Source organism: Myxocyprinus asiaticus, chromosome 35 (genome assembly GCF_019703515.2).
Source record: "Myxocyprinus asiaticus isolate MX2 ecotype Aquarium Trade chromosome 35, UBuf_Myxa_2, whole genome shotgun sequence".
NCBI classification, from domain to species: Eukaryota; Metazoa; Chordata; class Actinopteri; order Cypriniformes; family Catostomidae; genus Myxocyprinus; species Myxocyprinus asiaticus.
Window position 1 is genome coordinate 3,700,001 of NC_059378.1, and position 23,752 is coordinate 3,723,752.

The 23,752-nt window shown below is 36.7% G+C and overlaps 1 pseudogene; it reads right to left on the bottom strand.

The window, feature by feature from the left end:
* LOC127425843 (serine/threonine-protein phosphatase with EF-hands 2-like) overlaps positions 1 to 7,529 on the bottom strand; it is an 8,874-nt pseudogene extending 1,345 nt beyond the window's left edge.
* Positions 7,530 to 23,752: the final 16,223 nt, after the last annotated feature.

Consider the following 23,752-nt stretch of genomic DNA (forward strand, 5'->3'; position numbering starts at 1 on the left):
CTGTAGTAGCATTCACTATATGCATTATGGTATTTTGGCAGAAACCTGTTTATGGGCCTGGGTAGGTCAGCGAGTATTGACGCTGACTACCACCCCTGGAGTCGCGAGTTCGAATACAGAGTGTGCTGAGTGACTCCAGCCAGGTCTTCTAAGCAACCAAATTATCCCGGTTGCTAGGGAGGGTAGAGTAACATGGGGTAACCTCCTCGTGGTCACGATTAGTGGTTCTGTTTATAAAAAAATTCTGTTTATATTAAATATTATTATATTATTAACATAGTTCTATCAAATATAACAGGGGAGTGAGGGAATATAATTATGGCAGTTTCTACATTTTTATATATAGTGTTTATAGTTTCTTAAATGTGCTTAGGCTACTGCTTTTCATGACAAAATTGCCATAGTTTGACAACTTTTTACATTTATGTCAAAGGGATTGTTCACCAAAACATGAAAATTCTGTCATCATTTACTTACCCTAATGTTGTTCCAAACCTGTATGACTTTCTTCTATATGCTCGTGTGACCCCACGTCCTTCTGCATGGACACTGTGTTTTGGCTTTGTATACGCAACGCATAATTTAAATTAATCTAAACTGACTGATCTCAGTTAAGGAGACTCTGTGCTGTCAGTAAAGGGTTAAACTTGTTATAAAACAACATGGTGCTGATCTCAGCTGTGTTTGTCTTTGGGATAAACGGCAACAAAACTACATCTGGTAAGAAACCTAATGAAGTTTTTACACTGAAACCTGTTTGAGTCAAAAGAGTCTCTAGTTTCATCCGATATGACATTTAAAAAATGTAAGCAATTTATCGAGAAACGGTAAAAACAATGACCACTATAGTGGACAATAGCGCTAGTTTTTCATTAGAAATCCAATATTTACTGTGCATTTTCACACTGAGAAAAAAAAAAGTTGCTTTCAGTGAACTGTTCTGAGACCAGTGCAGACAGACAGCACACTGGAGGTTAAGTCATTCATTAAATAGGGAGCATCAACAACCATCCATGCGATTATAGTGCATAAAATCATGCAGATACGGGTCAGGAGCTTCAGTTAATGTTCACATCAACCATCAGAATGGGGGAAAAATGTGATCTCAGTGATTTGGTGCCAGATGGGCTGGAAGTATCGTGAAATAAGTCTAATAACGCGCTCTTTATGACACGTTGTGGCCAAATAAAAAGCACATTAAAATCAGGCTGATATTCACGAATGTCCTTTTCTGAGGTCCCCTTCAGCATATCGCAGCGCTGTTTTGTGGCCCTCTTCAGCCTGTCGTGGCCCGTTCTGCATAACGCGGTGGCCCGTTTCAGCTTACCCCGTTTCGCGGCCACTGGGTTTAGGGGTTAAGTTTAACAGTGTAACTACAGATGTAATGAAATGCAGGTACTTAATAAGTACATTGTATCCAATGCTTAAATACAAAGAAATTAAAGACACCTTCTATAAAGTGGGTCCCACTCGTATATACATTCAGGCAAGGCTTATCTATTTTATGAAAGCACATTTTTACTGAAAGGTTTAAATGTGTTCTTAAAAAAGGTATTTTTCATGAAAGTCAAGTTGCGACATGTTGTCACATTTTTATCGGGCAGGTTTTCGGGGGTGTTTTAAATGTCAGTAATTTACACAATAAATCAATTACACTATTTCTTAGCCAAAACAATATTTTGATATTTGGTATGTGACCTTACATGAATCACTTTGTGCCTCAATTGTTTTAATTTTTACATTTTGCTGTAAAGCCTATAATAGATTGTTTCTTGCAGTCGTAGTATTAACACTTTAAGCTCTGAGGGTGTTTAAAGATGTCCTATTTCAGAGGCATACCCAAAAGTAAAAGCTTATAACTATAAAAAAAAAAAAAAAAAAAAAAGAAAAGAAAGAAAGAGGGTCCAGTATCATTTTAAAGAAAACCTTTCCATTTTTTAATGATAAAGATTATGATAAATTCTGAGACACTCAGCCTAAGAAACTGCTGAAGAATCACAAAACACTTGACTCCCCCCCCAAATGTCTTACTTATTTGACTTATATATATATATAGGTGTAAAAAAGCACAGTTTTTGGGAACCGTCCAAAGCACAGTTTTCTTCCCAATCATGTCACGTGTAACTTAGTAAAATTTTGTTTCGATAAAACAAAGCAATCAAAAATTATATTATTACAAAAATAATTTATACAAGTGTCCAAAAGCCTCTCCAAACAAATAAAACATAATTTTACATAAGAACTAATTACACATGCAAACACAACAATGACTAAAGGTTTGAACAGCATGCAAACATGATTTTAGTAATGAGATTTCACAGAATGAGTTTCATTCTGTGCCATTTGAGTCATCATGGAGTCTGTGGCCCCATCCAAAATGGCACCCTCTGCCCTTGTGGTCTTCATCTGAGTGCAGACTTTGGTGACGTAAGTGCATGCAGACCAATGGGGCGCTAGTCAGCAAGTCCATGAGGATGCATGAGTGGTAAAATTGTGCACTTGCGACAGACTTCCAGACTTCAATCAGATGACGCATTTTTTACATTGTTTCTATTATTTGAAAAATTCATGGCATTGATAGATAGGGTAAAGGAACATACTTTAAACTCACTATTGAATGTTTGTTTTTATTAAATAATTTCAAACAGACACTGACAATAATGCATTAGATAATTTAATCAAGAACTGCACATATAACTACAGCAACAATACCCCATCGTTTAAATCTTTAGAGAACAAATAAACATGATTTAGACACATGGATGGTTACAGGCAGGTGCTTAGAACACAGTTAAATGTATAGAAAGAACATACCACCATATTTGCAAAAATAGTTATAAATACACACAGCCACACTTCTGCAGGTATAAATATCACTGTTAGATCAAATGTTGCTATATCAATAAAAATAAGTCATCTTACAAGCATAGCCATGTGCATTAAAATATTCTCTCCTGTTTTGATATTTTAGAGACCAAGAAAAACTATTCGATAAACTGAATAGAAGTAATTACATTTCTCTGGAAAATTAAATAAAACAAAGTTTTGAACCAGTTCTACACATCAGACTAAAAAGTGATACTATATACACATGATAAGCAAGTGATCCGCCGTAGACATCCAGTAAAAAATGATTATTAAAATACATTTTTAATCCGCGATTGACATCGTCTCGTCGGCTATGTTTTTTCCTCCAGCTCGAAAACTCCAGTCCACTGTGATTGGTCGAGAGGATCAGCAGCAGCCCAAATATGGAGGACTATCACCACTGGTTGAATCAATCTGAGCCCAATCCGATTGTTTTAGCGTTCCATGACGCTAAAGCATGTCATCTGATCCAGAAAAGCTAACATGTTTATAGCCAGATAGCAAGATGACAGATAGCCAGATGCTGTGTGCACATTGTGCTTCGTGTGGATTATCTAATGATCTATGCATACGATTACTTTGTGTGTAGGCTTGTTTTAAAGATAATCGCCTCCTCTGAGTAATGGTATGTGATTTTATGTTCTGTTTACTTTTTGTGAAGTTATAAGCGAAAACACGGCATATGAGCAACACCGGTTCACATGAATGTATGCCAAAGACATATACTTAGCTATTACTCGCTATATTTTTGTCTGTGTGTAAAAAAATAGGCTGGTCATATTCTACTCTTTGAGAGCTTTCCTACAACATATGACACATGGCTATTTGATTAGTTTGACACTTTTACCGATTACAATATGTACAGTGCAAAAATGTTTATAATTAACAAAACGGAACACTTCTGATTGTCTATATGCTTTGGAAATGAGAGCTTCTAAGCTTTCAAACGATACCTATTTTGTGTTGGTGTAGACTGTAGATGTTAATATTTTGATAATTATTTTTTTTTCTCACGGTCATCAAAGCTTAAGGAGTTAAAGAGAGAGGCGTATATTTTGTTTTGGTGGTTGTCACATGAAACCTAAACCACGACATTTTGACAACATACCCCATACTGTGTGACAACATGCCCTGCTATTTGAGTAATCTCAGTGTGTTTCCGTTTAACGGTATCTTTTGTCCTGAGATAGATTTACTGTAGACAAGACCTTAAGGTAGGTGACCATACCAAATATATATATATATATATATATATATATATATATATTCTATATACTGGAGTAAAAAGTGTGACAACTAGCCCCAGTCTCCCCTTCAATTAATGTGCAATTAAACTCAATAAAACCATCAGAAAAGCATTGCAGAGCCATGTGGCCAACCCTAAAAACACCTATTTTATGTCTTTCAGCAGTGCTCAGGAAGTCCAGGTCAGTCTTGTTCGATATGCCACCATGAACAATAAGTACTTTGTTGTCGATAACAGTTGCTAGAGGAAGCAAGCTGAACATGTCCTGTAGAAGCTGTAGGATTTCCCTGCCATGAGCCTACTCAGAGAGCAGTACAGAGAGAGCAGAAAAATTGATTACTTACTCTCCTGTTGTTCCAAACGCATTTCAAATGGCTTCAAGGTGGGAGGGATGGGATGTTCTCAAGAATATAGCGCATGAGTCACATGGACTACTTTTATGTTTTGATTTGTTGTGCTTTTTGGAGCTTCACAGACATGTTGTTGTGAATGGAAAATAGCAATGCCAGGATTCTCTACAAATTCTTTTTTGTGTTCCACTGAAAAAAATAACAGCACGTGTGCTCAGAATGACTTGAGGGTGAGACAACAACAGAATTCTCATTATTGGGTGAACTATCCCTTTAAGTTAAGGATGCTGTTCTGTACATGGCCACTGGGCGGCAGTGATGTCTAAGGTTCAGAAATGCACCTGAACAAGCAAAAATAAACATACTAATATTGTGTGCATTCAAATTCCTAATCCACAGGAAGTTAAGTGTTTTAATGAATGTTGCATAATTACAAATCCAGACTATACCTTATACTTATACTTCTGCATGACCTCTCTTTTGAATCCATATCTGAAAAGACATGATATTTATTTTACAATACAATCATCTCTTGTCTTTCTTTATTAAAGAATCACTCCAGTTCAATCCACTTCTAAACGTGTAAATGCGTGATGTAACATGCTACCTGAGGTTCATGATATGGTCTTCATGATTTCCTCTGTTTAGGTGCATATGGTCCATGTAGATGAGCAGGAAGGCAAACAGAATGATTATGATCTCCATAGATTTCTTCCCTCTATCCACAAAGTCTCAATTGAAAATGTAGGGGTTCTCCACAGAGAGCAAACTATTCTGTGCAATAAGGCAATAGATCTTGTGTTAAGTCGCCAATATTACCCAAGTGACTTTAATATGATGAAATGTAATTGCTATAGATAATATGCAACATTTAATCAATAAATCTGCATTTACCTTGTAAAATATAAGCAGCAAGTCATCCAGTCTACCATGCCTGTGTGAAAGAGAGACGTTTTACAAATCACAGCTGTGTATCATTGCAGGAAATTAAATGTTGGTATCAGCGATGAAAATAAAACATAAACAGTCTTTACAATCTTATGATGCAATCTCTTTAAAAGTGCTCCAAGATGGGAATCAAGTTATTCATGCATGCTTTTTTGTACTAATTGACTCTGGAGCGCTGTTGAGTCTGAAATGATGCAGGTTGTCTGTGAGGAGCCCATTGAGGTACACTGAAGTGCTTCATGAATTGCAAAATAAATAAGCACTCATTCATTCATGGTGCCATCACTATTTCACAAGCAAGATTTAAGAAACACTAAGCAGTCAAACAGTGCTTCAATCCATCAGAGCAGGATTTTATAGGCTGTTTAGATGGCAAATTTAGTGTTGCACAAAATATACAGTGTCTTACCGCAGATAGTGATCTCTTTGGCATAGGATGTTGACAGGTATATGATGTTTGGCATCTGTTTTAAGAACTTCGTTGTTTCATGTAGAAGCTGCAGCACATATTTCCCATGAAGAGTCTGAAAATGAGATACACTGACATACTTTGAAAGCTGCACTCACTCATTTTTTCCACGTTAAAACGTTTTACCCCTAAATAAATGCAGTATTTATAGTTTCAAAGTAATTCTGAAACATTTGTCACATGAGAAGACTCCAGTCATATCAGTTATCTTAAAAAACGGTTTTATTCTACATGGAGAGGGTCCCCTCATGTGGGCTGCCATGTTAGAATCACATGACCAGTTGAATACTACTATTGTGTTTGAATGATGTTGCATCCAGGCCACTAGGTGTCACTGTAAATCCAAGACGACATATTATGGAGTGCGCCTTTAAAATAATAATAAATGTCTGTAAATTGTTTGTAAAGCTGTTCTTATGTGAACTGCCACATTGAACTGAATGCATTTGTTGGTAAATTGTTTTTCCTGTTATAAACATCAATCTAACCTAATTTTGTGTGATATTTGCATGAAACAAAAATATTTGACAATGAGTGCGTTTACAAGCTGACTACTCCCAAAAATCTGCTTATTTAAAAAATCTGACAAAGCAAAAAAAAACAAAAACAACAAAAAAACTGCATTTGACATCAAACCGTGAAGAGGCATGCCTCAACACGTGTGCACATTGGATGAGCCGGTGAGGCCACCAGTAAAGGTGTTTACATGCCACACGAAATCGGCGTAATGGGCAAAAATCTACCCGTACCGAACGGTTCATTTTTACGCCATTTATGACTTTACACCTTTACACTTTTCTTTTTTTTAATTTTATTTTTTATCCACATTTCTCCCAATTTGGTATGCCCAATTCCCCTACTTAGTAGGTCCTCATGGTGGCGGTCCGGGTGGCGGAGGATAAGTCTCAGTTGCTGGCGCTTCTGAGACCGTCAATCCGCGCATCTCATCACGTGGCTCATTGTGCATGACACCGTGGAGACTCACAGCATGTGGAGGCTCATGCTACTCTCCACAATCCACGCACAACTTACCACACGCCCCATTGAGAGCGAGAACCACTAATCGCGTCCACGAGGAGGTTACCCCATGTGACTCTACCCTCCCTAGCAACCGGGCCAATTTGGTTGCTTAGGAGACCTGGCTGGAGTCAATCAGCACACCCTGAATTTGAACTCGCGACTCCAGGTGTGATAGTCCCCATGCATTAACTAATGTTAACATACACAACTTTTAATCTAATAAATGTATGTTGAAATAACCATTAACCAAGATGAATAAGTGTTGTAAAATAATTGTTCATTGTTCAAATTACCCTAATTGTAAAGTGTTACCCATATTTTGTCAGACTATTAGTGATAGTTTTATAGTGTTGTACCTGCTCCCTTTTAAATGCTCTGAGCAGGGCATTGGTATCAGTCACGCTCAGCGGGAAGGAGAGACGAGGACCGCTGTAGGACTTTGGAATGACAATCTGCTCGTACTTCAACTGTCTGACCTCCTAAGTTAAAGGGTCACCCACCAAGTCCAGGAGGTGAGAGAACAAGTCTGGGGGAAAGAGTCAATGGTGACTGTCGCGAGTACAATAAAAGCAGTAAATCATGATGCGGATATGAATTGGTGTCACATACTGACATGTCGTGCAGACATGCTATACTCCATCTAAAACTCTTTCATACAGCATTTTGCAATTATTATGCCTGCAGTTTTATGACCTCATATTAACTGAGAGACTACAAGGAATATTGGTACTTTAAAAGTTCAGGCATGTGACAAATTATTTTTTTTTAAAGGAAATGAATAGTTTTCATTAGTATCAAGTCAAAGACCAAACTAAAAAAAATTAAATAAATACTGAGTGCATCTTTAAACAATCTAATGATGCCAAAATGTGTTTAAAATAATGAGGAAAAACTTAATTTAGTGACCAGTTAAAATAGATACACGATTCATATACATTTCACAGTGCTGAACAGTAGCTAACTGAAAGTAGTGATGCTACTAAAGTAAAATTTTCAGTAGCGTTACAATAGCTCTGCTATTATATAATAATAGTGTAGATTTTCCATTAACGAGTAGTGCTGAATTGTCACAAAACGCTGCATTTATCGCATTAAATTGTGAACACAGCAACTGAGCCGAAAGAGTAATCAAACACACTCCCCTAAACCATCCTCTCTCACTCATGTAGCGCTGGGAAATCTGAATCATTTAAGTGAGTCAGTTTGTTCGGACGGTTCATGTAAATGAACTAGTTCACATAAATTATTCACTTTTTCTCTAGAGATCCCACACAACCTTAAAGGGACTTTGCATTTTTTTAAAGTGAACTATTTAGTGTGTTGCTGCTATTAATAATGGAGGGCAGGGCGGGAATTTTTGTTCCGAAATATTTTTGCGTGACCTCGCAATAAACTTACCATGGTTTTACGTCAGTAACCATGTTTTAACCATTATATTCATAGTGAAACCATAGTGATAATACAGGAAAATTAAAACTATGGTTAAAAAAATTAATAAATAATAAATAAATAAATAAATTGTGGTTATTATGGTTTTACTATACAAATACCAAAGTTTAACTATGGATACTGTTGTAAAACCATGGCTTTACTATAGTAGTAACTAAAGTTTTTATTTTATTTATTTATTTATTTATTTTTTTTTTTGCCGAAATCATGTTTTTACTATAGTAATATTGTAGTCATCATGACTGTTGTAGGCTAAACTTTTTTTTTGGTCACACTTTATATTTGGTGGCCTTAACTACTATGTACTAACATTTAATACATACAAGACTATGCATTTACTGTGTAATTACATGTTGTTCTGCAAAATTCCCACATTTGCTGCTACTGAGGTTGAGGTACGGGTATGTTTAGGAGTAACTACAAATGTAATTAAAAGCAAGTACATTAAATGTAATTAAAATGCAACAACATGTATGTACACAATATGTACATTGTAACAAATGATTAAGTACATAGTAGTTAAGGCCACCTAATATAAATTGGGTCCTTTTTATTCTTTCTTTTTTGGCAGAAATAATGGTTTTACTATAGTAATATCGTAGTAAACATGACTTTTTGTAGGCTAACTATGTCTCTTTTTTTTTTTTTTTTTTTTTTAAATCATGGTTTTACTATAGTAATATTGTAGTAACCATGACTATTGTAGGCTAAATGCTATTTTATTTTTAGGCAGAAACTATGTTTTCACTAGTAATGTTGTAGACTTGGCAGAAATCATGGTTTTACTATAGTAATATTGTAGCAACTGAAAAAACACCATGTTTTTTATTTGTTTTTACCATTGTTAATCTTGTGGTTACTATGGTTTTAACACAAATACCATGGTTAAACTATGGTAACTGTAGTAAAACCATGGTAAATTTATCACGAGGGAACGTAAAACTGTTTCAGAAAAAATTCCAATCTGTCCTCTAAGGGGCTCCATAATTTATCACTATATTTTGATTCAGTTATACAAAGTAGGGTGTTTTCTAGTTTTATTAATAACAAATGTATGTTCAATTTAATGCTGTACCCCTTAAATGTCCCCGTAATTATATATATAACTTGTGATTAAAGAATTAAATAACATCATTTATTTGTAATGTATCCAAAATATTTTCTTCAATAAATAGCTTCAAAGATACTTTTTGTTAGTAGTTTGTAATGCAGCTAGCTACTTTTTTAAAAGAGTACCTTGACTGTAGTTTAACTACTTTAAGTTACAGAGTATCTGGGAAGATACAGTTTCAAAGTAGCTTCCCCAATAATGGAATTGTAACCTAAAATCTTGATGCTAAAAAAAATGGACACGTTATGCAACAATTACCCATTTGAGTAATCAGAAAAAAACAGTAGCCTGCTAAAATAATACAATGTGAAAAACAAACACTCTCTAGATTAGAACATAAATAAGTTTGTGTTTTGCCAGGCAACACTGGGCACGTGAATAGACGGGCACTGAACATAATTACAGGCAATATCTGTTTCAGTTTGAAGTTATTAAATAAATGATTAATTCTCAACCTGAAGTCTATTATGAGAGTCCTAAGCATTGGCCATTAAAATACTCAACACACAGTGCCAATGCACAATGTATCATATTTAATTTGCATAGTGTCTGGCCCTGCAATGGGATTTGAGGAGTGCTTGCCCATCGTGCCATTCTTCAAAATGTAAATTTGCAGTTTTCGCCACAAATTTATGCAGAGAGATTCGAACTTCACAAACAGATGTATTGAAGAGAGAGAGAGAGAAAAAGCAATATTATTGCATGTTGTCTTCAGCATCATTCTCTACTTACCCAGATAGCTACCAATTACAAAGCAATATTTGAGTACCACATAAATAGTTCTACAACCGTGAAATATGATACTTTAGTTGTCTGTGATTTCATACTTTTAAATGTAAAAAATATTACAATAATATACATCAAAATTCTTATTGTCAACAGGTGAAGTTACTGGAGTCTTTTTTTCCAATCGGATTTCATAAAATCGTTCATAAAACAGTACTAAACCAGCTCCGAGGTGAATCACAACATTACAAACTTTGATTTGAAGCAAAAAAGTATTTAAAAATTGGACAAAAACACGAAGGTACAAGACTGTGCACTTGTCTTTAATGAGGGAATGAACTACAATCCCATGAAGCACTGCGGATGATGTAATTTAAATAAAAACGATGGAAAAATATAGAACTATTGATTTAAAGTTGTTAATTATAAGTATAGAAACAATATATTTCAAGCCCATAGCAAAAACAAATAAAATATTTACAAAGATACAAGTAGTTTGAGAGTGTAGGGAGACCCACTCAATTGCTGCAGAGCTCTTTTGGCGCACTTTGTTTGCTGCAAATCTCTAATTGGTGGATCTTTTTCCTTCAGGATCATGGGTAGTGTAGTTCTTTAAAAGTAATTCCGCTATTAAACATTGAAATAATGTGGACTGATTGCTTCAACAGAAGCATATAGCATTGATTAACAACCTTGGAGCTCTTTAAAGGTGTGTAGTCATCATTAAGAATAAAAGAAATAATAGGATTTTTTACTTCTGGAATCAGATTGTTGCACTCTATAGCACGCATACATACTACTCCTACTATTACTGCAGTATATAGCATGTATACTTTGCACAGTATGCATGTTTTCTATGCAGTATGCAATGAAGCACACTGCACGGAATATTGTTTGCCACAATTTAATGTGCTGGACTTGACCATTTTCCTGACTGATTTTCAATAAATGATTAATAATTAATTGGACTGGACTGCTCAAACTTAATACATTTTTACTCCCTAAAAAATAAAAAAATAAAAAGTAATTACAAAATAAAATAATTGCATGTTAATGGCAACCAGTTGACAGATGCAACGTAACTGATTGTTGCATAATAGTTTCACTTACTATTTAAAGTTGTATTATATATGATTTGTTGGTTAAAAATTAACAAACTGCCATTATTGATTAAGTACATAAACAATCAGTGTTTTAACTTTGTGTTAACCGATCGCGATGTATCTAAGTTGTCGGGGGAAGTTACTGTGACCTGTTCACTAATATTTATGACACTTAGATATGAACTTCTTGTAACTATTATATTACATATTTAGGCATTTTATTTTCATGTTTATTAAAGTATATTTTATCCCCATCATTATTGAATCCTCGTTTTATGTTTTAGTAGGGCTTGTCAATCGATTACAATTTTTAATCAAATTAATCACATGGTATGCCGATTAATTAATCGAATTAATCACAATTAATCGCATACATAAATATTTGCTGAGAAAGCCCCTCAAGTAACAATAATTCTATATATAATGATTAAATAATTATAAATAGTTATATTTAAATAATTATAAATAAAATACACACACACACACACACACACACACACACACACACACACACACATATATATATGTATATATATTATAAAAAATAATAATACAGATAATTAAAATGCATTACATTATTATGGCACACAAGCATTAAATAGACAATGCAAAAGTGGCTTTAGAATCCAATGTATTGTTTATTTCCATATTATTGAACATAATCCCACCATTGGCCTACAGTTCACAGCAATCCATTTTGCAACTGAATTCATCAATCAGTCTGAGATTTACTATAAGGGCTTATAGCAATGCACACCTGCATCAGACGGACAGTTTTGAAGCGTCTCAGTTGCGTCAAGTCATAAACGTACCATTTTGAGGTCGCTGTGTCAAGTTAAATGAAGTTTAAAACTTAGAAAATCACATCTTGAGATACTTGCGTTTGGATTTATGCTCCATCAAGCTGTGTTTTAAAACAAGAACGGGTTCTCATCTTGTGCTGTCTGCTCTCGGTAAGTGTGGTTTGTTCTCTGTCTGTATAATATGCACATTGCTTATACAGCAAGTTTCGCTTACTGCCCCCTGGAGAAAACAGGTGGTACTTCAAGCTTGAATTGCTAAGGTATCAGGAATATTCCATATTACGATCTGGGGACATGATTAAATGTGTTTATTTTGTGTATTTGTGTATTTTTTTTTTTAGATAATTAATTAATCGCACCAAATTAATGTGTTAAATCAACAGCCGTAGTTTTTAGTTTACTGTGAGCATTGCATAGGCATACTATTGAAATGTTACAATTCACTTGCATTATAAACGGATGCTGTACAATATAACATAAAAATAGTAATAAAAATAAAGTCTTCCGTTGAACTCGTATCAGTCATAACACCAGTTTCACCTCTTAAACTGATAAGTGCAGTACAATACAAACATTAATAGTAGATGAAACAGAAAGAGTAGAAAAATCATATTAAAATATACTGGTAACTGATGGTGATTGAGGTGATCGAGTCCCCTGTTCTCTATGTAAAAGCACTTTGAGAGTAAAATTCAGTCATTCAAAATAGTGTTTTTTATCTTCATTAAAGCAAGTAATACTTAAGTTTTAAATGTTTAATTGTATAACATAATATCAACATGAAAATAGCATGTTATGACTCTGGCTCTAAATATCTTCCAGTCATGATCACACACAGGCGATGTCCAAGTAACCTCAAATCATGAGACTCATCCGCCAGAAGAGCAGTGCCAAAACACGACTCACGTAAAGTGTTCTTCCACAAATTGCTTGCAATTTTAAGTTTCAACCACAGATGTCGCTAGAGAGCACAAAGTTACGTAGTGCAGCATTAAAAAAAAAAAAAAAAATGTATGCAGTGTAAGATAGTAAGTTAGCATTCCATTCTAAACATAGCTCTTGCATCTGAAAGCCATCCAATGCAAGCCCTCGACACATGATTAACGGACAACAAGAGTAGCCATGTGCACTTGTGGCCCAATCAAGGGGAACTGATTCAACCTAGTTTTCCCCAAGGGTATTCCAAATTGTGTCATCCCAGGAGAAAGCAAGGAACTACCATGTGAAGAATCTAAAACCGTGAACAGAACATAAAGTTGGGTAAAACAACGTAATGTTGTTTTCAGTTGTCCTACTATGAATACTTGAAATTTTAATTTTCCTACTCTCTCTGATCTCATTAGGGTTTCCACTGCTCTGCTTGACTAAATATGAGGACTAATTGTCTTCTGTAATTCTGTAGTTTGAGCAGCTGCCTGTGGAGGCTGGTTGCTGCATTTCTGGCTCTCATTGCATTACCACCGCTCACAATGGGATCTCCCAAGGTTGCTAAGCAACTGTGCTTTTCCATATAAGGTTTATTTGGAATCATTGAAAGGAGAGGTGTGCAACAGACCATTTGATGCTAAATTAAATGTGCTAGAGGCTTTCCAATGGTGTGATAAGGGACAGACAAATTGAAATAATAAAATACAAAGCAACTATGTGTAATTGTTTTGATGTTAAAATACTTAATGCACAAAGCCAACTATAATTAAGACATTTCACAAAAAGTGCAAACACTGTGACACATTCAAAACATTGTTTGGGCATGCCGAGCAGCCCGACACAGCAAACTTAGCTTAATCAATGGCATAAGTTTAGGATGGAACTACATGTTTGTTCGTCCAGTGGAAGATGGGGGAAGTGTTCGGCAAACCTGTTTGAAAACAATCAACATTTTTGTAATTCTGTTAAGTGACACTACTGCCGCAAAAATGATACATTTCACCTTTATGGAAAGCTGAATACACATTTTAAAACACTCCAAAGTATCATTCACAGGTATGAATCCTTGCAATTATCAGTTTTTATTAAAAATAACTATTCAGTGTAAAATGTTTTCAAATGGATATAAAGCATTCTTAGATTTAAATGTGGATGAATGGAGGATTCGGTTTTGAAGCGTCAAGCGCCCCCTGCAGGAATAAAACTCGCATGACAGTCAGTGGCTGAATTTCGGTCTTTAGGTCTGTAACCCACACAAAACTTTCATATGAATTTAGAAAACATAAAATATATCACATGAGTCATATGTGGAGTCAGTGAAGATGTTAAAGGTTTCCATAGAATTGATCAGTTGTTTTTCATGGTGAGGAAAGCAGATAGGCATTTCAGATGAGTAGGTAAGAATTGTAATTTTATGAAAGGATAATTTTTTTCTAAAACATTAACCCTAATGCTTTTTCTGAATGATTGATATGATACAGTGTATAAATATTTAAGAATATGCATTGAATTAGGGATGACGTGATTATACGGTTAATTTAACTGTAAGAATTTAGAATCCATGGTTAAAAACCATGAAATGCTTTATTTACATGTGGCAACAATATTATATAATGTATAAATATATAGTATAAAAGAGTTTTTCGTAAGATTTTGTAAGCCTAAATGGGAAAACTCTTGTGCCTGTGTTGGTAGTGGAGCTGTTGCTATGGTTACGGTCGGTGGCTGTGTTATGCTTTAATGGACAGGTGTCACGAACTGAACGTGAACTTTCAATTCACGTGAAACTGAAGCTTAAACACACAAATTCCAAAACATAACAGAGGAATTCGATCTACCAGATTCATATCCATCAAAACAGCGACTTAAATCGGCTGCTTGACAGCATTTAAATGACTGACTGAAGACGACGGATGTAAACATCCTTGGGACAGGATGCTTCACTAATCATCCAACAACAAACTAGTAAGTTTAATATTTTTAGCTGTGGTGATTTCAAAGCGATGAATTAAAGATGCCACTTTTTGTAATGTTTAAGCGTGCTGACAGCGTGTGGTGCATTTGTGTGTAGTTACCGTCAGCAAGTAAACTTTGAAAAGTTGCGTCTTAAATTGTCCTCATTATTTAAAGCATTGTTTCTATACAAATTCACCACATTCAACATTAAATGTCCATTTTAGTCATGATCAGACTTTAAATTGCCTGCTGTCAGTAATGTTCCCATTATTATTCATGGTCCACAGGATTAAGGTAAGGTGTTGTGGATAGTATTTAGAGTCTGGTGCCGATGCTTTATGTTGGGGTGTCTGACAGACGGTGGGTTGCTTTAATAAACTGATGCAGAAGAAAAAACTGTTGTATGCCATGAACTATGTTACGCACCCACAATAATCTTACATGTACACTTTTGAAGCACTCTGGTTACATTAGTACAGCACTGAGCTCAGGATACACATAAGTGGTGTTGTGCCCTAGACTGGAGCGTCTCTGTGACATCCATACATTGAATATACTTCATTTATATATACATTTTTACAAAGATACAATTAGTTTGAAAGTGTAGGGAGACCAGCTCTTTTGGCGCACTTTGTTTGCTGCAGATCTCTGATTGATGGATGTTTTTCCTTCAGGATCATGGGTAGTGTACATTTTTACATTTTTAAACTTTTTGAAATAAAATGAACGACTCCTTTGTTTTGCGAAGGCTAATTTCATAGCTAACATTTTACTTTTCCTAATTACAAACAAATAAATACAATTATATTGGCAAAATACAGCTTGATTGGAAATGACGCACAATAAAAATATTCTGCTCACAATTTTTCTTTGTTTTCTTCAAACATCTCTTGTCTCATATTTTATGCTCTTTCACTGACACTTTTGTGAATTTGCTTAAGAAGTACATTAACTTTGAAAAAGCTCTAAGGGGCAGTCACACTACACTGCATGTTTTATTGCTGCAGGAAAGTGAGTACACACTATATTTAACATTTTTAATAGAATATTATTTGTTAATTGTGATGTATTATGAATGAATGAACGTTACATTTATATAGCACTTTTCAGACACTACACTCAAAGTGCTTTACACAGTGAACAAGGGGACACTCCTCAACCACCACCAGTGTGCAGCATCCACCTGTATGATGCAACAGCAGCCATAGTGCACCAGTACACTCACCAGCTATTGGTGGAGAGGAGAGAGTAGAGTTATAGAGCCAAGTAGTGGATGGGGATTATTTGGAGGCCATGATTGAGAAGGGCCAATGGGGGGAATTTAGCCAGGACACCAGGATTACACCCCTACTCTTTACAAGAAATGCTCTAGGATTTTTAATGACCACAGAGAGTCAGGACCTCAGTTTAACATCTCATCTGAAGGACAGTGCCTTTTTTACAGTATAGTGTCCCTGTCACTATACTGGGGCATTAGGACCCACACAGAGCACAGGGTGAGCACCCCCTGCTGACCTCCCTAATACCTCTTCCAGCAGCAACCTTAGTTTTCCCCAGGAGGTGTCCCATCCAGGTACTGATCTGGCTCAACCCTGCTTAGCTTCAGTGGGCAACCAGATGAGAGCTGCAGGGTGATATGGCTGCTGGCTGGTATTTACACCAGAAGTCCTCCTGCGTGACATCATATCCTGGTCTGTTGTAAAATTGTTTGGTGTGGTGGAAATGACGCCACAACTGTTGAACTGTCCTAATTTTTAAACACTGAAACTGTTTTCACATAAAAATAATTAAATGGTTTAGTTTTATTTCACTATTTGTTTAAATGATTATTGTTTTAAACATGTTGTAATTTGTCTTTTTATAATGGATTTTCAAAGTTTAATATTGAAAGTCTGGGTCTGAGACTAGGCTAAAACACTAAAATCTATACATAAAAGGCATTATAAAAGCACCAAAAATAAATGAAGACCTGGTAAAAAGTTTCCAATTCAAGGTGCTGTAAGCGATTTGTTTTTTTATGGAAAGGCATGCACGTTTTTTTACTACTCGCTGAAAGAGATTAATTAAATAAGTGTCCTGAGATATCTCACCGGTCTCTCTGACAGCTCTAGACTCTGTAAACAGCAAACAAAAAAGTGTCCGCGGGCCAAAGACAATGATGCTTTCTGTCTGTCAATCATTTTGTGCGTTCTCTTTGTATTGTAGTTGCAGTGAAATATTGGGGCATAATGCCATTTTTATGCCATGTTGTCCATAACAGTTGTCAGTTGAGGGCGCAATGAGTGACATAACGTCTGTACCAAGGCTGGATCAGTATGGCAGCTTTTATTGCTAAATATGTTAAAAACACACAAAGAATGCAAGTGTCTACTATAAACAGAATCCTCCAGCCATAGTTGTGTAATAACAGTTTTGAGATGAAGACTTGGAATTGGGAAGCATCTTAAAGAGGTCATGCTCTATAGTAAAAAAATTTTAATGTCATAAGATAGCATTGTGTGAGGAACAGAGCGAAAAGTCTTTATGAACTGATAATTTGCCGCTTTACTCGTGATTTGTGTGAAAGTGAATAAAAGTCATTGTTGTTGTAGCGCCTCTAGTGTTCATCTCACCAAGAAACTGCTGCCATACGTACAACGAGCCACGTAACAATAATTTTGCAAGAACGTAGGTATAGTAATGTGATTCTGTGAGACCACTTGGTTGTTTCTGTGAGACCAGGCTGCTTGTTGGTCATACCAGATTACAGTTACCATGCTAACATCATGCTTTAATGCACATACGACACTTACATCTTCCAAAACACTTACAGTAAGTGCAAAGACTGCTAAATATAAACCTTTTCTCAGGGGGTCAATATCATGGGTGATAATTAAAGTACTTAAAAGCAGTTGAGAAGAGCGTAGACTTCAGAGACAAGGCTTCACTGGAGAGTACACACACACGCTGGCTGGCGGTTCCCTTTAAAATCCCAGAGTTAAAAAAATAAATAAAATTTTGGCCCATTTTTTTTTTTTTTTAATTACAAAACAAAATTCCATCAAATTTAATTGAGTAATCTTTTTTTTTTCCTCTTTTTCTCCCAATTTTAATGTCCAATTCCCAATTTGCTCTAAGTCCTCGTGGTGGCGTAGTGACTCGCCTCAATCCGGGTGGTGGAGGACGAATCTCAGCTGCCCGTGCATCTTATCACGTGGCTCGTTGAGCACGTTACCGCGGAGACATAGCACATGTGGAGGCCCACGCCATCCACCGTGGCATCTACGCATAACTCACCACGAGCCCCACCGAGAGCGAGAACCACATTATGGCGATCACAAGGAGGTTACCCCGTGTGACTCTACCCTCCCTAGCAACCGGACCAATTTGGTTGCTTAGGAGACCTGGCTGGAGTCACTCTGGGATTTGAACTCAAGAACTCCAGGGGTGGTAACCAGCGTCTTTACCACTGAGCTACCCAGGCCCAATTTTGGCCCATTTTTAAGATTCACGCATTTTAATTTCAGAATAAATTTGCATCAAGTTGAATTATGTAATCTTTAAAAAATATATATATATTTATTTATTTTTTTAAAGCATGAAATCAACATTTTGTGGATTTTAGTCCATGTGTGTTAGCTTTGAAGCCATATATGCATTTAAAATGTACAGTTTTTCTCTTTCAGGAAAACAGACCAAAAATATTGATGACTCATCTTGCACTACACAGATTTTTGTCCAATCAAATGTTCTCTGGAATGAGAATGTCCCTCCCACTACTATCGCTTGCAACTGACTAGCAAGTATCAAATCATAATACACAACTTCGACATCACTAATGCCTTTTTAAACAAAGGAATGAGCCCTTAGATAATGTCCAGCCTTCCTGTTTCGATGGGAAATATTTCAATAGAGAAAAGACAAATGTGCTTATCCAGCAATTGCATGGGCAAACCATCTACTTTGTCAGATACATACATAATTGTAGGCCTATATTCTTCAAAACATCAACACACTTGCACTCAAAGAATTATACTATTGCTACTTTCTCCTTAGAAAGTATGTAAAAAGATTTTTAAATTGGAATAATTGTGCTTCAGTATTTCACTACACAAATGGGACACAGACAGTGATAACAGATGCTGAAGAAAGAGCCTTACTCAGAGCTGGACTGATGGGCTGCTTGATGGAGCCATCTGTGTGAGAGGTGATTAAATTAAATTGAATTATTTGAGTAAAACCTTTGGGGGCAGAGAAAGACAGAAAAGAGAAAAGAACTGGGGGCTAAATGAAGACGTTTGATCAGAGAGCAAAGAGACTAAATTTCCTCATCGGATGCTTCATGCAGCACTGCTATATTTTTCAACAAATAAATAGTGCAAAGTTGTTGAAAGCAGTGTTGTTGCAAAGGAAAGAGGAAAATGAAGATAAAGTACACTGCAAAGCACACTACAGTAATGCCTAGGACAGCATGGAGATAAAGAATCAATATTTACCCATCTCAGAGGGTCGTGTTTGGTTCTCAATGGCAATTGTGCCACATCCCATGATGATGCGGCTTGTTTCGGTTCACGAATCCCTGAATTGATTATGGTTCTCTTCTTCATTTAGTATCCACAAAACCTTTGCAAACAGTTTAAACTTCATTGATACCCATAGCTATTGGTAGCTATATTGTTATTAATCAAATGGATCTCAAAACGAATTCCAACTGAAAAAGGTGCTTTTATTTATTTATATTTATCTCCTTTTCTCCCATTTTGGAATGCCCAATTCCCACTACTTAGTAGGTCCTCGTGGTGGCGTGGTTACTCACCTCAATCCGGGTGGCGGAGGACAAGTCTCGGTTGCCTCCACTTCTGAGACCGTCAATCCGCACATCTTATCACGTGGCTCGTTGTGCATGACACTGCGGAGACTCACAGCATGTGGAGGCTCATGCTATTCTCCGCGATCCACGCACAACTTACCATGCGCCACATTGAGAGCGAGAACCACTAATCATGACCTTGAGGAGGTTACCCCATGTGACTTGCTTAGGAGACCTGGCTGGAGTCACTCGCCACACCCTGGATTTGAACTTGCGACTCCAGGCGTGGTAGTCAGCATCAATACTCGCTAAGATACCCAGGCCCCCCGTTAAGGGCTGTATTGTTCATTGTTATTTCATGTTAATGTAGTTTTGTAATGTTAATGAACACAGCATTGTTGTAAAGTGTTACCAGTAAAATAATAGCATAAAAAAAATAGCGCATTTTTATTTTTTTAACAGAAAACTGCGTTTACTATTTAGCAACGAGACAAACTTTCCGACAAATAAGTAAACCTTTGATGAATGCGTTACCTTTCCGTTGTCCAACTTTAAATATTGGTATCTCGAGCCAACAGGTTGGACGCAAATGAGACAAGTCACGACAAACGCGCCCTAAATCAATGCAAGTTCACGGTTTCTGTTTGAGCGCTCATTTCAGTGACTGTCCTGCATCACAGACTACGTCGTTGAATATAATGAAGGGCGTTGCGTTGATGCAGTGTAGACAAGGGCGTCAAAATCAGCTAGGAAGAGGGGGAACCCATGCTGGGATTTCAGCCGTGTTTAATTATGCCAGGCTATTATAAAAGCTGTTTTAAAGCGATTAATAATAGGGGAGCAGAGGTGTAACACAATGTACACAGGCTGGACTCGTTGAGGCAAACGTTCTAAAAGGTGACGTCAGCAACAACTGTTGAAGCAAAGGACACATCGTTGATTATATTAATGGGAGCGGTTTGCTTTCGACGCAATGCCCGGGTCTGGTGTACACAGTGACGACTGACCACTGACAGACTTTAATAAACAAAAGCTTTTATTTTAATATAGTTTAATTTATTTACACAATCCAAAAATGGTAAAAACATGAACTAAAAACAAATTCAAACGCCATCCGGCGTCTCAGCTGATCCCAGGCCTCCAGAACCCCCCTCTGTCAAACAGCTCGGTGGCGGCTGAAACGGGAGAGACGCGCTGCCTCCGAGCCCACTCTATCTGCTGACGCCCCTGGACTCATGAACACACCTCATCTCCATCTGGCTGCTCTGTACAAGTCAAAGCAATCCATTTACATACGTTTCAATTACTTTTCCTAAATATTAGTAGTCTTTCAAAACACACACCTGTTGTCGGACCGTGCGCATGAACGCAGTATGGCCTCTAGGTCTTGATATCGTGCTTCTTGATGTTGTGCACCGCTTGGTTTGAAGTCCAGGAGCTTTCACGGTGATTGGAAGAGTGCGTAAACAATGCTGGCAAAGCGAAATCCCATTTTTAATACATATGCAATTAATGCCCTAATGAATAACAAACAGGTGCACACCTGGTCAGGGTGACTAATTGCACATGTGCATTCGCTTAATCACGCAGCCTTGTGATCTTAAAGGTGATGTGTAATTTTTTTTAATGTTAAAATACTTTGTCTTATACGCAGCAACAACTACAAGTAATCAATTCACAGACTGATTACCCGACTATGCCATGTTTGTTTGAGAAGACTTGGACCAACCAGACATAAACATTGGCTCAACCAGTGGTGTGAGTTTGGGGCGGGAGTACCCAGAGTAAAAATCCCATTCATCTTTTTTCTATAATGCGCATACGTTTTTAAACAACAACTTAAGCCTTTTCAAACAGATCTACCATGAGGCTTGAGGTTAATCGATTATACATGGCTTTGTTGATGCCATCAGTCCACGTTATTTAAACTTTTTTCAATAAAAAAAAAAAACAAACATCATTTGTAGCCTAATCGTGTTAAAACCATGTTCTTGAAGAGAAAGATCCACCAATCAGAGAATTGAGGCCAATAAAGTGCGCCAAAAGAGCTCAGCAGTGACCGTAATGGAAAAAATACTAACGGAACCAAGATGGCTGAAAAAGTGGGCGGGCACTGTTGCGCTCTATTCCATTTGGTACCAAAATGAAGGGTGTAGGGCAAAAAATTGTCGCTAATTCGGAATGCACATCAACGTCATCTATCCAAGCCAAAGGTGCCGCTGCCGTCGCACATGGCTGACTCTAATGTACATCAGATGTACCTAATCAGAAATATTTACACATGAGTTTTCCTCACTATTAACTACATTCAGAATGCAAATGCAAAGAAATGCTTTAAAACTTTTAGACTTTATGAAGAAATTTAAGCTTCATGTTCAAATTTGTGTTTTATTTATTTTAATAAAAACAAACTAACAGTATATGTTTCATTATTAAATAAATAAAATCCCACAACAGATCAAGCGAATTCACAGTAAATAACACAAGCAATATCCAGTTCATGTTTTCCATAGACGAACTGATTTTCAACGATAACTTATAAAAGTTTATAGACAAACATACCATGAGCTCCAAGGTTATTCATCAATAGTATTCTTCCGTTGAAGCCATCAGTCTGTGTTATTTCATTGCTTAAAAATCATGTTTGATAGTGGAATTCCTGGACAACAACTACACTACCCATGGTACAGCAGAGAAAGCTTCACCAATCAGAGAACCGCGGCAAATAAAGCCCTTGAAACACGCGCTGGGCGAAATGTACCTCTGGTTGTTCCTTGCAGGGTACACAGCCTTAAAATGATAACACGTTTTATCCGTTACACCATTTTTATACACTCGATTCTTTCTAATGACCTCTCAGACTATGTATCCATGATAATACTGTCAGTCAGCTTGTCCAGCAGGTGAACTGAAATAGTTTGTGAAGTGTCTCGAAAGCTTTCTTTCTCGTTGAGCAAATCAACAACACACTCTTCATCGCTGCTTCATCTGGTAGAGAGACGTGTTTGATTTCTTCAATCTGTCGCTAGAGAATCGTTTGCTTTTCTTATTTGTTTTGCAAACTTGACAAGTGGTCATTTCTTCTCACCCGGTGATGGGCGGAGGGCGGACCAGCTCAAATGTGCGTTGAGCCACCTATCGTACCGGGGTAAAATTGCTTGCCGAATTAGCGCCAACTATTGTAAAGGTGTGAATGTGCTAACGGCGAACATTCGCTTCACTTTCTATGGGAAAGGACAATTCGCCGGCGATTTGCCTCTCATAATCGCTTAGCGTTTGCCGTGAAAAGGCCTTTACAGTCTCTATATGGTAAGGATTAGGGTGGGGGCGGGGTTAGGGCATCTGCTGCCTCCGAGGAACAAACTGAGGCCCCTTTGTACAATGGGCCTCGAAACGTGAACAGGAGCAACCGCCAACTCCATTGACGCAAACAAAGTCAGTCTCCCCTCACAATAAAACTACTGATATACTTGTACATATCAGAATATTTTGCATTAAGCATCTTATATATTGTTTCTTTACAGTACTTAAAATCAGCAGTTTTATATATTTCCATAATTTTGTATTCAATTACATCATACATCATTAAAGACTGTAAGTACACAATCTTGTGCCTGTGTCTTTTTGTCTGATTTTTAAATACTTTTTTGCTTAAAATCAAAGTTTGTAATGTTGAGATTCACCTCGGAGCTGGTTGGTTTGGTTCATGACTTAGAACTCTTTTATGAAGGATTTTATAAGCCTACAGAAAATAATTAACGTTTGAAACGTGGGCTGGCACTGTTGCAATCAATTACACACTTTATCTTTAACTGTGTTAATTGTGTAGTATCAGCTTTTTCACTCATCTCCTCAAAGTGTGTTTTTTCATCATAAAAACATTTATTTATCTAATAACCAAATTAACTTGTTGGCAGTTTTGATAAAGGAACTGGATTTGGATCTGGATGGTAAATAAAGGATAACATACACAAGATAAATAGAGAC